Source organism: Salmo trutta, chromosome 16, assembly GCF_901001165.1.
Source record: "Salmo trutta chromosome 16, fSalTru1.1, whole genome shotgun sequence".
Lineage (NCBI taxonomy): Eukaryota > Metazoa > Chordata > Actinopteri > Salmoniformes > Salmonidae > Salmo > Salmo trutta.
The window spans coordinates 11,975,520-11,989,012 of NC_042972.1; the positions used below are offsets into that span (position 1 = coordinate 11,975,520).

Sequence of the window (13,493 nt, forward strand, 5' to 3'; positions counted from 1 at the left end):
GTTGATTAGAATAACTTCCAGATACTGTTGGTTAGAATAACTTCCAGATACTGTTAATTAGAATACCTTCCAGATACGGTTGATTAGAATACCTTCCAGATACTGTTGATTAGAATACCTTCCAGATACTGTTAATTAGAATACCTTCCAGATACTGTTGATTGGAATTTCTTCCAGATAGTGTTGATTAGAATAACTTCCATATACTGATACAGTTGACTAGAATAACTTCCAGATACTGTTGATTAGAATAACTTCCAGATACTGTTGATTAGAATTTCTTCCAGATGGTGTTGATTAGAATAACTTCCAGATACTGTTGATTAGAATTTCTTCCAGATGGTGTTGATTAGAATATCTTCCAGATGCTGTTGATTAGAATAACTTCCAGATACTGTTGATTAGAATTTCTTCCAGATGGTGTTGATTAGAATATCTTCCAGATACTGTTGATTAGAATAACTTCCAGACACTGTTGATTAGAATAACTTCCAGCTACTGTTCATTGGAATAACTTCCAGATACGGTTGATTAGAATAACTTCCGGATGGTGTTGTTTAGAATTTCTTCTAGATATTGTTGATTAGAATAACTTCCAGATACTGATACAGTTGACTAGAATAACTTCCAGATACTGTTGATTAGAATTACTTCCAGATACTGTTGATTAGAATAACTTCCAGATACGGTTGATTAGAATAACTTCCAGATTCAGTTGATTAGAATAACTTCCAGATACGGTTGATTGGAATAACTTCCAGATACGGTTGATTAGAATAACTTCCAGTTGGTGTTGTTTAGATTTTCTTCCAGACACTGTTGATTAGAATAACTTCAAGATATGGTTGATTAGAATAACTTCCAGATACGGTTGAATAGAATAACATCCAGACAGTGTTGATTAGAATAACTTCCAGAGAGTGTTGATTAGAATTTCTTCCAGATAGTGTTGTTTAGAATAACTTCCAGATAGTGTTGATTAGAATTTTTTTCCAGATTGTGTTGATTAGAATAACTTCCAGATACTGTTGTTTAGAGTAACTTCCAGAAACTGTTGATTAGAATAACTTCCAGATACTGTTGGTTAGAATAACTTCCAGATACTGTTGATTTAGAATTTCTTCCAGATGGTGTTGATTAGAATATCTTCCAGATACTGTTGATTAGAATAACTTCCAGATACTGTTGATTAGAATAACTTCCAGCTACTGTTCATTGGAATAACTTCCAGATACTGTTGATTAGAATAACTTCCAGATACGGTTGATAAGAATAACACACAGACAGTGTTGATTAGAATTTCTTCCAGATAGTGTTGATTAGATTTTTTTCCAGATTGTGTTGATTAGAATAACTTCCAGATACTGTTGTTTAGAATAACTTCCAGAAACTGTTGATTAGAATAACTTCCAGATACTGTTAATTAGAATACCTTCCAGATTGTCACGATTGTCGTCGGTGAAAGAGGACCAAGGCGCATCGGAAGTGTGGATACTCATGTTTTTAATGTTGAAAACAAAAGGAGTAGAGCATCCACTGAAAACCAATAAACAAAACAATGAACGGTACTCACAATGTGACGGTGTGGCAGGCTATACCAAACACAGCAGTGCTCACAACAATTCCCCACAACCCCAAAGACAAACACACACACCTATATAGGACTTCCAATCAAAGGCAACTATACACACCTGCCTTCAATTGGAAGTCCCAATCATCCAACATTAAACAAACACAAACCACCTGCCACATCCTGACCTAGACTAAGCAATATGCCCTCTGCTGGTCAGGACGTGACAGTACCCCCCTCTCAAGGTGCAGACTCCGGGATGCACCTAAAAAAGAAAAACACAAGAAAATCCCCAATACCCCAACAAAACCAACAAACAATACCCCCTAAACAAAAAGGGAGGGAAGGGAGGGTGGCTGCCGTCACCGACGGCACTGTGCTACACCCTCCCTCCCCAACCCACCTATCCTGGAGGTGGCTCAGGTGCTGGCCGTTCCAGGCAGTCGGGGCAGTCCGGCCAGTCTGGCGGCTCGGGACAGTCGGGGCAGTCTGGCAGCTCGGGACAGTCGGGGCAGTCTGGCAGCTCGGGACAGTCGGGGCAGTCCGGCCAGTCTGGCGGCTCGGGACAGTCGGGGCAGTCTGGCAGCTCGGGACAGTCGGGGCAGTCTGGCAGCTCGGGACAGTCGGGGCAGTCTGGCAGCTCGGGACAGTCGGGGCAGTCTGGCAGCTCGGGACAGTCTGGCAGCTCGGGACTGTCAGGGCAGTCTGGCAGCTCGGGGCGGTCTGGGCAGTCTGTCAGCTCGGGGCGGTCAGGGCAGTCTGGCCACTCCGGCAGGTCAGGGCAGTCTGGCCACTCCGGCAGGTCAGGGCAGTCTGGCCACTCCGGCAGGTCAGGGCAGTCTGACCACTCCGGCAGGTCAGGGCAGTCTGGCCACTCCGGCAGGTCAGCGCAGTCTGGCCACTCCGGCAGTTCAGCGCAGTCTGGCCACTCCGGCAGTTCAGCGCAGTCTGGCCACTCCGGCAGTTCAGCGCAGTCTGGCCACTCCGGCAGTTCAGCGCAGTCTGGCCACTCCGGCAGTTCAGCGCAGTCTGGCCACTCCGGCAGTTCAGCGCAGTCTGGCCACTCCGGCAGTTCAGCGCAGTCTGACCACTCCGGCAGTTCAGCGCAGTCTGACCACTCCGGCAGTTCAGCGCAGTCTGGCCACTCCGGCAGTTCAGGGCAGTCTGGCCACTCCGGCAGTTCAGCGCAGTCTGGCCACTCCGGCAGTTCAGCGCAGTCTGGCCACTCCGGCAGTTCAGCGCAGTCTGGCCACTCCGGCAGTTCAGCGCAGTCTGGCCACTCCGGCAGTTCAGCGCAGTCTGGCCACTCCGGCAGTTCAGCGCAGTCTGACCTCTCTGGCGACTGTTGACTGACGGGCAGCTCTGACGACTGTTGACTGGCGGGCAGCTCTGACGACTGTTGACTGGCGGGCAGCTCTGACGACTGTTGACTGGCGGGCAGCTCTGACGACTGTTGACTGGCGGGCAGCTCTGGTGATGGTTGACTGGCGGGCAGCTCTGACGACTGTTGACTGGCGGGCAGCTCTGACGACTGTTGACTGGCGGGCAGCTCTGACGACTGTTGACTGGCGGGCAGCTCTGTCGACTGTTGACTGGCGGGCAGCTCTGTCGACTGTTGACTGGCGGGCCGCACTGACGACTGTTGACTGACGAGGCTGGGTTCACGCACTTGAAGCCTGGTGCGTGGTGCTGGTACTGGGCGTACCCGATTGTGACCACGCACCTCCATGCTAGTGCGGGGAGCTGGCCTGGGGCTCCATACTTGCCCCGCAACACTCCCCTTGTGCCCCCCCCTAAAAAATTCTTGGGGGTGCCTCTCGGTCTCCCTTACCTCGCCAGCCTTCTTCCGCTGCTTGGTCCTTTGTAGGTGGGGAATTCTGTCACGATTGTCGTCGGTGAAAGAGGACCAAGGCGCATCGGAAGTGTGGATACTCATGTTTTTAATGTTGAAAACAAAAGGAGTAGAGCATCCACTGAAAACCAATAAACAAAACAATGAACGGTACTCACAATGTGACGGTGTGGCAGGCTATACCAAACACAGCAGTGCTCACAACAATTCCCCACAACCCCAAAGACAAACACACACACCTATATAGGACTTCCAATCAAAGGCAACTATACACACCTGCCTTCAATTGGAAGTCCCAATCATCCAACATTAAACAAACACAAACCACCTGCCACATCCTGACCTAGACTAAGCAATATGCCCTCTGCTGGTCAGGACGTGACACAGATACGGTTGATAAGAATACCTTCCAGATACTGTTGATTAGAATACCTTCCAGATACTGTTAATTAGAATACCTTCCAGATACTGTTAATTAGAATACCTTCCAGATACTGTTGATTAGAATTTCTTCCAGATAGTGTTGATTAGAATAACTTCCATATACTGATACAGTTGACCAGAATAACTTCCAGATACTGTTGATTAGAATAACTTCCAGATACTGTTGATTAGAATTTCTTCCAGATGGTGTTGATTAGAATAACTTCCAGATACTGTTGATTAGAATTTCTTCCAGATGGTGTTGATTAGAATATCTTCCAGATGCTGTTGATTAGAATAACTTCCAGATACTGTTGATTAGAATTTCTTCCAGATGGTGTTGATTAGAATATCTTCCAGATACTGTTGATTAGAATAACTTCCAGAAACTGTTGATTAGAATAACTTTCAGCTACTGTTCATTGGAATAACTTCCAGATACGGTTGATTAGAATAACTTCCGCATGGTGTTGTTTAGAATTTCTTCTAGATATTGTTGATTAGAATAACTTCCAGATACTGATACAGTTGACTAGAATAACTTCCAGATACTGTTGATTAGAATTACTTCCAGATACTGTTGATTAGAATAACTTCCAGATACGGTTGATTAGAATAACTTCCAGATTCAGTTGATTAGAATAACTTCCAGATACGGTTGATTGGAATAACTTCCAGATACGGTTGATTAGAATAACTTCCAGTTGGTGTTGTTTAGATTTTCTTCCAGACACTGTTGATTAGAATAACTTCCAGATATGGTTGATTAGAATAACTTCCAGATACGGTTGAATAGAATAACATCCAGACAGTGTTGATTAGAATAACTTCCAGAGAGTGTTGATTAGAATTTCTTCCAGATAGTGTTGTTTAGAATAATTTCCAGATAGTGTTGATTAGAATTTTTTTCCAGATTGTGTTGATTAGAATAACTTCCAGATACTGTTGTTTAGAATAACTTCCAGAAACTGTTGATTAGATTAACTTCCAGACACTGTTGGTTAGAATAACTTCCAGATACTGTTAATTAGAATAACTTCCAGATACGGTTGATTAGAATAACTTCCAGATACGGTTGATTAGAATAACTTCCAGATACTGTTCATTTGAATAACTTCTAGATACGGTTGATTAGAGTAACTTCCAGATGGTGTTGTTTAGAATTTCTTTCAGATAGTGTTGATTAGAATAACTTCCAGATACTGATACGGTTGACTAGAATAACTTCCAGATACTGTTGATAAGAATAACTTCCAGATACTGTTGATTAGAATAACTTCCAGATACGGTTGATTAGAATACCTTCCAGATACTGTTGATTAGAATAACTTCCAAATTATGTTGATTAGAATAACTTCCAGATACTGTTGATTGGAATAACTTTCAGATACGGTTGATTAGAATAACTTCCAGAGAGTGTTGATTAGAATTTCTTCCAGGTAGTGTTGTTTAGAATAACTTCCAGATAGTGTTGATTAGAATTTTTTCCAGATTGTGTTGATTAGAACAACTTCCAGATACTGTTGTTTAGAATAACTTCCAGATACTGTTGATTAGAATAACTTCCAGATACTGTTGGTTAGGATAACTTCCAGATACTGTTAACTAGAATAACTTCCAGATACGGTTGATTAGAATAACTTCCAGATACCGGTTGATTAGAATAAATTCCATATACTTTTGATTAGAATTTCTTCCAGATAGTGTTGACTAGAATAACTTCCAGATAGTGTTGATTCCAGTAACTTCCAGATACTGTTGATTAGAATATCTTCCAGATACTGTTGATTGGAATAACTTCCAGATACTATTGATTAGAATAACTTCCAGATACTGTTCATTGGAATAACTTCCAGATACGGTTGATTAGAATAACTTCCAGATACTGTTGATTAGAATATCTTCCAGATACTGTTGATTAGAATAACTTCCAGATACTGTTGATTAGAATAACTTTCAGATACTGTTGATTAGAATAACTTCCAGATACTGTTGATTAGAATAACTTCCAGATACTGTTCATTGGAATAACTTCCAGATACGGTTGATTAGAATAACTTCCAGATACTATTGTTTAGAATAACTTCCAGATACTGATACGGTTGACTAGAATAACTTCCAGATACTGTTGATTAGAATAACTGCCAGATACTGTTGATTAGAATAACTTCCAGGTACGGTTGATTAGAATAACTTCCAGATACGGTTGATTAGAATACCTTCCAGATACTGTTGATTAGAATATATTCCAGATTCTGTTGATTAGAATAACTTCCAGATACTGTTGATTGGAATAACTTCCAGATACGGTTGATTAGAATTACTTCCAGATACTGTTGATTAGAATAACTTCCAGATACGGTTGATTAGAATAACTTCCAGAAACTGTTGATTAGAATAACTTCCAGATACTGTTGGTTAGAATAACTTTCAGATACTGTTAATTAGAATAACTTCCAGATACGGTTGATTAGAATAACTTCCAGATAGTGTTGTTTAGAATAATTTCCAGATAGTGTTGATTAGAATAACTTCCAGATACGGTTGATTACAATAACTTCCAGATACTGTTCATTGGAATAACTTCTAGATACGGTTGATTAGAGTAACTTCCAGATGGTGTTGACTAGAATAACTTCCAGATAGTGTTGATTAGAATAACTTCCAGATACTGATACGGTTGACTAGAATAACTTCCAGATACTGTTGATTAGAATAACTTCCAGATACTGTTAATTAGAATAACTTCCAGATACGGTTGATTATAATACCTTCCAAATTATGTTGATTAGAATAACTTCCAGATACTGTTGATTAGAATAACTTCCAAATTATGTTGATTAGAATAACTTCCAGATACTGTTGATTGGAATAACTTTAAGATACGGTTGATTAGAATAACTTCCAGAGAGTGTTGATTAGAATTTCTTCCAGGTAGTGTTGTTTAGAATAACTTCCAGATAGTGTTTATTAGAAATTTTTCCAGATTGTGTTGATTAGAATAACTTCCAGATACTGTTGATTAGAATAACTTCCAGATACTGTTGGTTAGGATAACTTCCAGATACTGTTGGTTAGGATAACTTCCAGATACTGTTGATTAGAATAACTTCCAGATACTGTTGGTTAGGATAACTTCCAGATACTGTTAACTAGAATAACTTCCAGATACGGTTGATTAGAATAACTTCCAGATACCGGTTGATTAGAATACCTTCCAGATACGGTTGATTAGAATAAATTCCATATACTTTTGATTAGAATTTCTTCCAGATAGTGTTGACTTGAATAACTTCCAGATAGTGTTGATTCGAGTAACTTCCAGATACTGTTGATTAGAATATCTTCCAGATACTGTTGATTGGAATAACTTCCAGATACTGTTGATTAGAATAACTTCCAGATACTGTTCATTGGAATAACTTCCAGATACGGTTGATTAGAATAACTTCCAGATACTGTTGATTATAATATCTTCCAGATACTGTTGATTAGAATAACTTCCAGATATTGTTGATTAGAATAACTTCCAGATACTGTTGATTAGAATAACTTTCAGATACTGTTGATTAGAATAACTTCCAGATACTGTTGATTAGAATAACTTCCAGATACTGTTCATTGGAATAACTTCCAGATACGGTTGATTAGAATAACTTCCAGATACTATTGTTTAGAATAACTTCCAGATACTGATACGGTTGACTAGAATAACTTCCAGATACTGTTGATTAGAATAACTTCCAGATACTGTTGATTAGAATAACTTCCAGGTACGGTTGATTAGAATAACTTCCAGATATGGTTGATTAGAATAACTTCCAGATACTGTTGATTAGAATATATTCCAGATTCTGTTGATTAGAATATCTTCCAGATACTGTTGATTGGAATAACTTCCAGATACGGTTGATTAGAATTACTTCCAGATACTGTTGATTAGAATAACTGCCAGATACGGTTGATTAGAATAACTTCCAGATACTGTTGATTAGAATACCTTCCAGATACTGTTGATTAGAATATCTTCCAAATTCTGTTGATTAGAATAACTTCCAGATACTGTTTATTGGAATAACTTCCAGATACGGTTGATTAGAATAACTTCCAGTTTGTTTTGTTTAGAATTTCTTCCAGATAGTGTTGATTAGAATAACTTCCAGATACTGTTGATAAGAATAACATCCAGACAGTGTTGATTAGAATATCTTCCAGAGAGTGTTGATTAGAATTTCTTCCAGATAGTGTTGTTTAGAATAACTTTCAGATAGTGTTGATTAGAATTTTTTCCAGATTGTGTTGATTAGAATAACTTCCAGATACTGTTGTTTAGAATAATTTCCAGATACTGTTGATTAGAATAACTTCCAGATACTGTTGGTTAGAATAACTTCCAGATACTGTTAACTAGAATAACTTCCAGATACGGTTGATTAGAATAACTTCCAGATAGTGTTGATTAGAATAACTTCCAGATAGTGTTGATTAGAATAACTTCCAGATAGTGTTGATTAGAGTAACTTCCAGATACTGTTGATTAGAATATCTTCCAGATACTGTTGATTGGAATAACTTCCAGATAGTGTTGATTAGAATAACTTCCAGATTGTGTTGATTAGAGTAACTTCCAGATACTGTTGATTAGAATATCTTCCAGATACTGTTGATTGGAATAACTTCCAGATACTGATACGGTTGACTAGAATAACTTCCAGATACGGTTGGTTAGAATAACTTCCAGATACGGTTGGTTAAAATAACTTCCAGATACTGTTAATTATAATAACTTCCAGATACGGTTGATTAGAATAACTTCCACATACGGTTGATTAGAATATCTTCCACATACGGTTGATTAGAATCACTTCCACATAGTGTTGATTAGAATAACATCCAGAGAGTGTTGATTAGAATAACTTTCAGAGAGTGTTGATTAGAATTTCTTCCAGATTGTGTTGATTAGAATAACTTCCAGATACTGTTGATTAGAATTCTTTCCAGATTGTGTTGATTAGAATAACTTCCAGATACTGTTAATTAGAATAACTTCCACATACTGTTGATTAGAGTAACTTCCAGATACTGTTGATTAGAATAACTTCCAGATACGGATACGGTTGACTAGAATAACTTCCAGATACTGTTGATTAGAATAACTTCCAGATGGTGTTGTTTAGAATTTCTTCCAGATAGAGTTTATTAGAATTTCTTCCAGATATTGTTGATTAGAATAACTTCCAGATACTGTTGATTAGAGTAACTTCCAGATACAGTTAGTTAGAATAACTTCCAGATACGGTTGGTTAAAATAACTTCCAGATACTGTTAATTAGAATAACTTCCAGATACTGTTGATTAGAATATCTTCCAGATACTGTTGATTGGAATAACTTCCAGATAGTGTTGATTAGAATAACTTCCAGATTGTGTTGATTAGAGTAACTTCCAGATACTGTTGATTAGAATATCTTCCAGATACTGTTGATTGGAATAACTTCCAGATACTATTGATTAGAATAACTTCCAGATACTGTTCATTGGAATAACTTCCAGATACGGTTGATTAGAATAACTTCCAGATACTGTTGATTAGAATATCTTCCAGATACTGTTGATTAGAATAACTTCCAGATACTGTTGATTAGAATAACTTTCAGATACTGTTGATTAGAATAACTTCCAGATACTGTTGATTAGAATAACTTCCAGATACTGTTCATTGGAATAACTTCCAGATACGGTTGATTAGAATAACTTCCAGATACTATTGTTTAGAATAACTTCCAGATACTGATACGGTTGACTAGAATAACTTCCAGATACTGTTGATTAGAATAACTGCCAGATACTGTTGATTAGAATAACTTCCAGGTACGGTTGATTAGAATAACTTCCAGATACGGTTGATTAGAATACCTTCCAGATACTGTTGATTAGAATATATTCCAGATTCTGTTGATTAGAATAACTTCCAGATACTGTTGATTGGAATAACTTCCAGATACGGTTGATTAGAATTACTTCCAGATACTGTTGATTAGAATAACTTCCAGATACGGTTGATTAGAATAACTTCCAGAAACTGTTGATTAGAATAACTTCCAGATACTGTTGGTTAGAATAACTTTCAGATACTGTTAATTAGAATAACTTCCAGATACGGTTGATTAGAATAACTTCCAGATAGTGTTGTTTAGAATAATTTCCAGATAGTGTTGATTAGAATAACTTCCAGATACGGTTGATTACAATAACTTCCAGATACTGTTCATTGGAATAACTTCTAGATACGGTTGATTAGAGTAACTTCCAGATGGTGTTGACTAGAATAACTTCCAGATAGTGTTGATTAGAATAACTTCCAGATACTGATACGGTTGACTAGAATAACTTCCAGATACTGTTGATTAGAATAACTTCCAGATACTGTTAATTAGAATAACTTCCAGATACGGTTGATTATAATACCTTCCAAATTATGTTGATTAGAATAACTTCCAGATACTGTTGATTAGAATAACTTCCAAATTATGTTGATTAGAATAACTTCCAGATACTGTTGATTGGAATAACTTTAAGATACGGTTGATTAGAATAACTTCCAGAGAGTGTTGATTAGAATTTCTTCCAGGTAGTGTTGTTTAGAATAACTTCCAGATAGTGTTTATTAGAAATTTTTCCAGATTGTGTTGATTAGAATAACTTCCAGATACTGTTGATTAGAATAACTTCCAGATACTGTTGGTTAGGATAACTTCCAGATACTGTTGGTTAGGATAACTTCCAGATACTGTTGATTAGAATAACTTCCAGATACTGTTGGTTAGGATAACTTCCAGATACTGTTAACTAGAATAACTTCCAGATACGGTTGATTAGAATAACTTCCAGATACCGGTTGATTAGAATACCTTCCAGATACGGTTGATTAGAATAAATTCCATATACTTTTGATTAGAATTTCTTCCAGATAGTGTTGACTTGAATAACTTCCAGATAGTGTTGATTCGAGTAACTTCCAGATACTGTTGATTAGAATATCTTCCAGATACTGTTGATTGGAATAACTTCCAGATACTGTTGATTAGAATAACTTCCAGATACTGTTCATTGGAATAACTTCCAGATACGGTTGATTAGAATAACTTCCAGATACTGTTGATTATAATATCTTCCAGATACTGTTGATTAGAATAACTTCCAGATATTGTTGATTAGAATAACTTCCAGATACTGTTGATTAGAATAACTTTCAGATACTGTTGATTAGAATAACTTCCAGATACTGTTGATTAGAATAACTTCCAGATACTGTTCATTGGAATAACTTCCAGATACGGTTGATTAGAATAACTTCCAGATACTATTGTTTAGAATAACTTCCAGATACTGATACGGTTGACTAGAATAACTTCCAGATACTGTTGATTAGAATAACTTCCAGATACTGTTGATTAGAATAACTTCCAGGTACGGTTGATTAGAATAACTTCCAGATATGGTTGATTAGAATAACTTCCAGATACTGTTGATTAGAATATATTCCAGATTCTGTTGATTAGAATATCTTCCAGATACTGTTGATTGGAATAACTTCCAGATACGGTTGATTAGAATTACTTCCAGATACTGTTGATTAGAATAACTGCCAGATACGGTTGATTAGAATAACTTCCAGATACTGTTGATTAGAATACCTTCCAGATACTGTTGATTAGAATATCTTCCAAATTCTGTTGATTAGAATAACTTCCAGATACTGTTTATTGGAATAACTTCCAGATACGGTTGATTAGAATAACTTCCAGTTTGTTTTGTTTAGAATTTCTTCCAGATAGTGTTGATTAGAATAACTTCCAGATACTGTTGATAAGAATAACATCCAGACAGTGTTGATTAGAATATCTTCCAGAGAGTGTTGATTAGAATTTCTTCCAGATAGTGTTGTTTAGAATAACTTTCAGATAGTGTTGATTAGAATTTTTTCCAGATTGTGTTGATTAGAATAACTTCCAGATACTGTTGTTTAGAATAATTTCCAGATACTGTTGATTAGAATAACTTCCAGATACTGTTGGTTAGAATAACTTCCAGATACTGTTAACTAGAATAACTTCCAGATACGGTTGATTAGAATAACTTCCAGATAGTGTTGATTAGAATAACTTCCAGATAGTGTTGATTAGAATAACTTCCAGATAGTGTTGATTAGAGTAACTTCCAGATACTGTTGATTAGAATATCTTCCAGATACTGTTGATTGGAATAACTTCCAGATAGTGTTGATTAGAATAACTTCCAGATTGTGTTGATTAGAGTAACTTCCAGATACTGTTGATTAGAATATCTTCCAGATACTGTTGATTGGAATAACTTCCAGATACTGATACGGTTGACTAGAATAACTTCCAGATACGGTTGGTTAGAATAACTTCCAGATACGGTTGGTTAAAATAACTTCCAGATACTGTTAATTATAATAACTTCCAGATACGGTTGATTAGAATAACTTCCACATACGGTTGATTAGAATATCTTCCACATACGGTTGATTAGAATCACTTCCACATAGTGTTGATTAGAATAACATCCAGAGAGTGTTGATTAGAATAACTTTCAGAGAGTGTTGATTAGAATTTCTTCCAGATTGTGTTGATTAGAATAACTTCCAGATACTGTTGATTAGAATTCTTTCCAGATTGTGTTGATTAGAATAACTTCCAGATACTGTTAATTAGAATAACTTCCACATACTGTTGATTAGAGTAACTTCCAGATACTGTTGATTAGAATAACTTCCAGATACGGATACGGTTGACTAGAATAACTTCCAGATACTGTTGATTAGAATAACTTCCAGATGGTGTTGTTTAGAATTTCTTCCAGATAGAGTTTATTAGAATTTCTTCCAGATATTGTTGATTAGAATAACTTCCAGATACTGTTGATTAGAGTAACTTCCAGATACAGTTAGTTAGAATAACTTCCAGATACGGTTGGTTAAAATAACTTCCAGATACTGTTAATTAGAATAACTTCCAGATACTGTTGATTAGAATATCTTCCAGATACTGTTGATTGGAATAACTTCCAGATAGTGTTGATTAGAATAACTTCCAGATTGTGTTGATTAGAGTAACTTCCAGATACTGTTGATTAGAATATCTTCCAGATACTGTTGATTGGAATAACTTCCAGATACTGATACGGTTGACTAGAATAACTTCCAGATACGGTTGGTTAGAATAACTTCCAGATACGGTTGGTTAAAATAACTTCCAGATACTGTTAATTAGAATAACTTCCAGATACGGTTGATTAGAATAACTTCCACATACGGTTGATTAGAATATCTTCCACATACGGTTGATTAGAATCACTTCCACATAGTGTTGATTAGAATAACATCCAGAGAGTGTTGATTAGAATAACTTTCAGAGAGTGTTGATTAGAATTTCTTCCAGATTGTGTTGATTAGAATAACTTCCAGATACTGTTGATTAGAATTCTTTCCAGATTGTGTTGATTAGAATAACTTCCAGATACTGTTAATTAGAATAACTTCCACATACTGTTGATTAGAGTAACTTCCAGATACTGTTGATTAGAATAACTTCCAGATACGGATACGGTTGACTAGAATAACTT

At 36.9% G+C, this 13,493-nt stretch overlaps 1 protein-coding gene across 2 annotated transcripts in view; it reads left to right on the top strand.

The window, feature by feature from the left end:
• The window catches only part of cdh22 (cadherin 22), a 260,866-nt gene that overhangs the window by 110,366 nt on the left and 137,007 nt on the right, over positions 1-13,493 (top strand). The gene's annotated exons all lie outside the window — the stretch shown is intronic.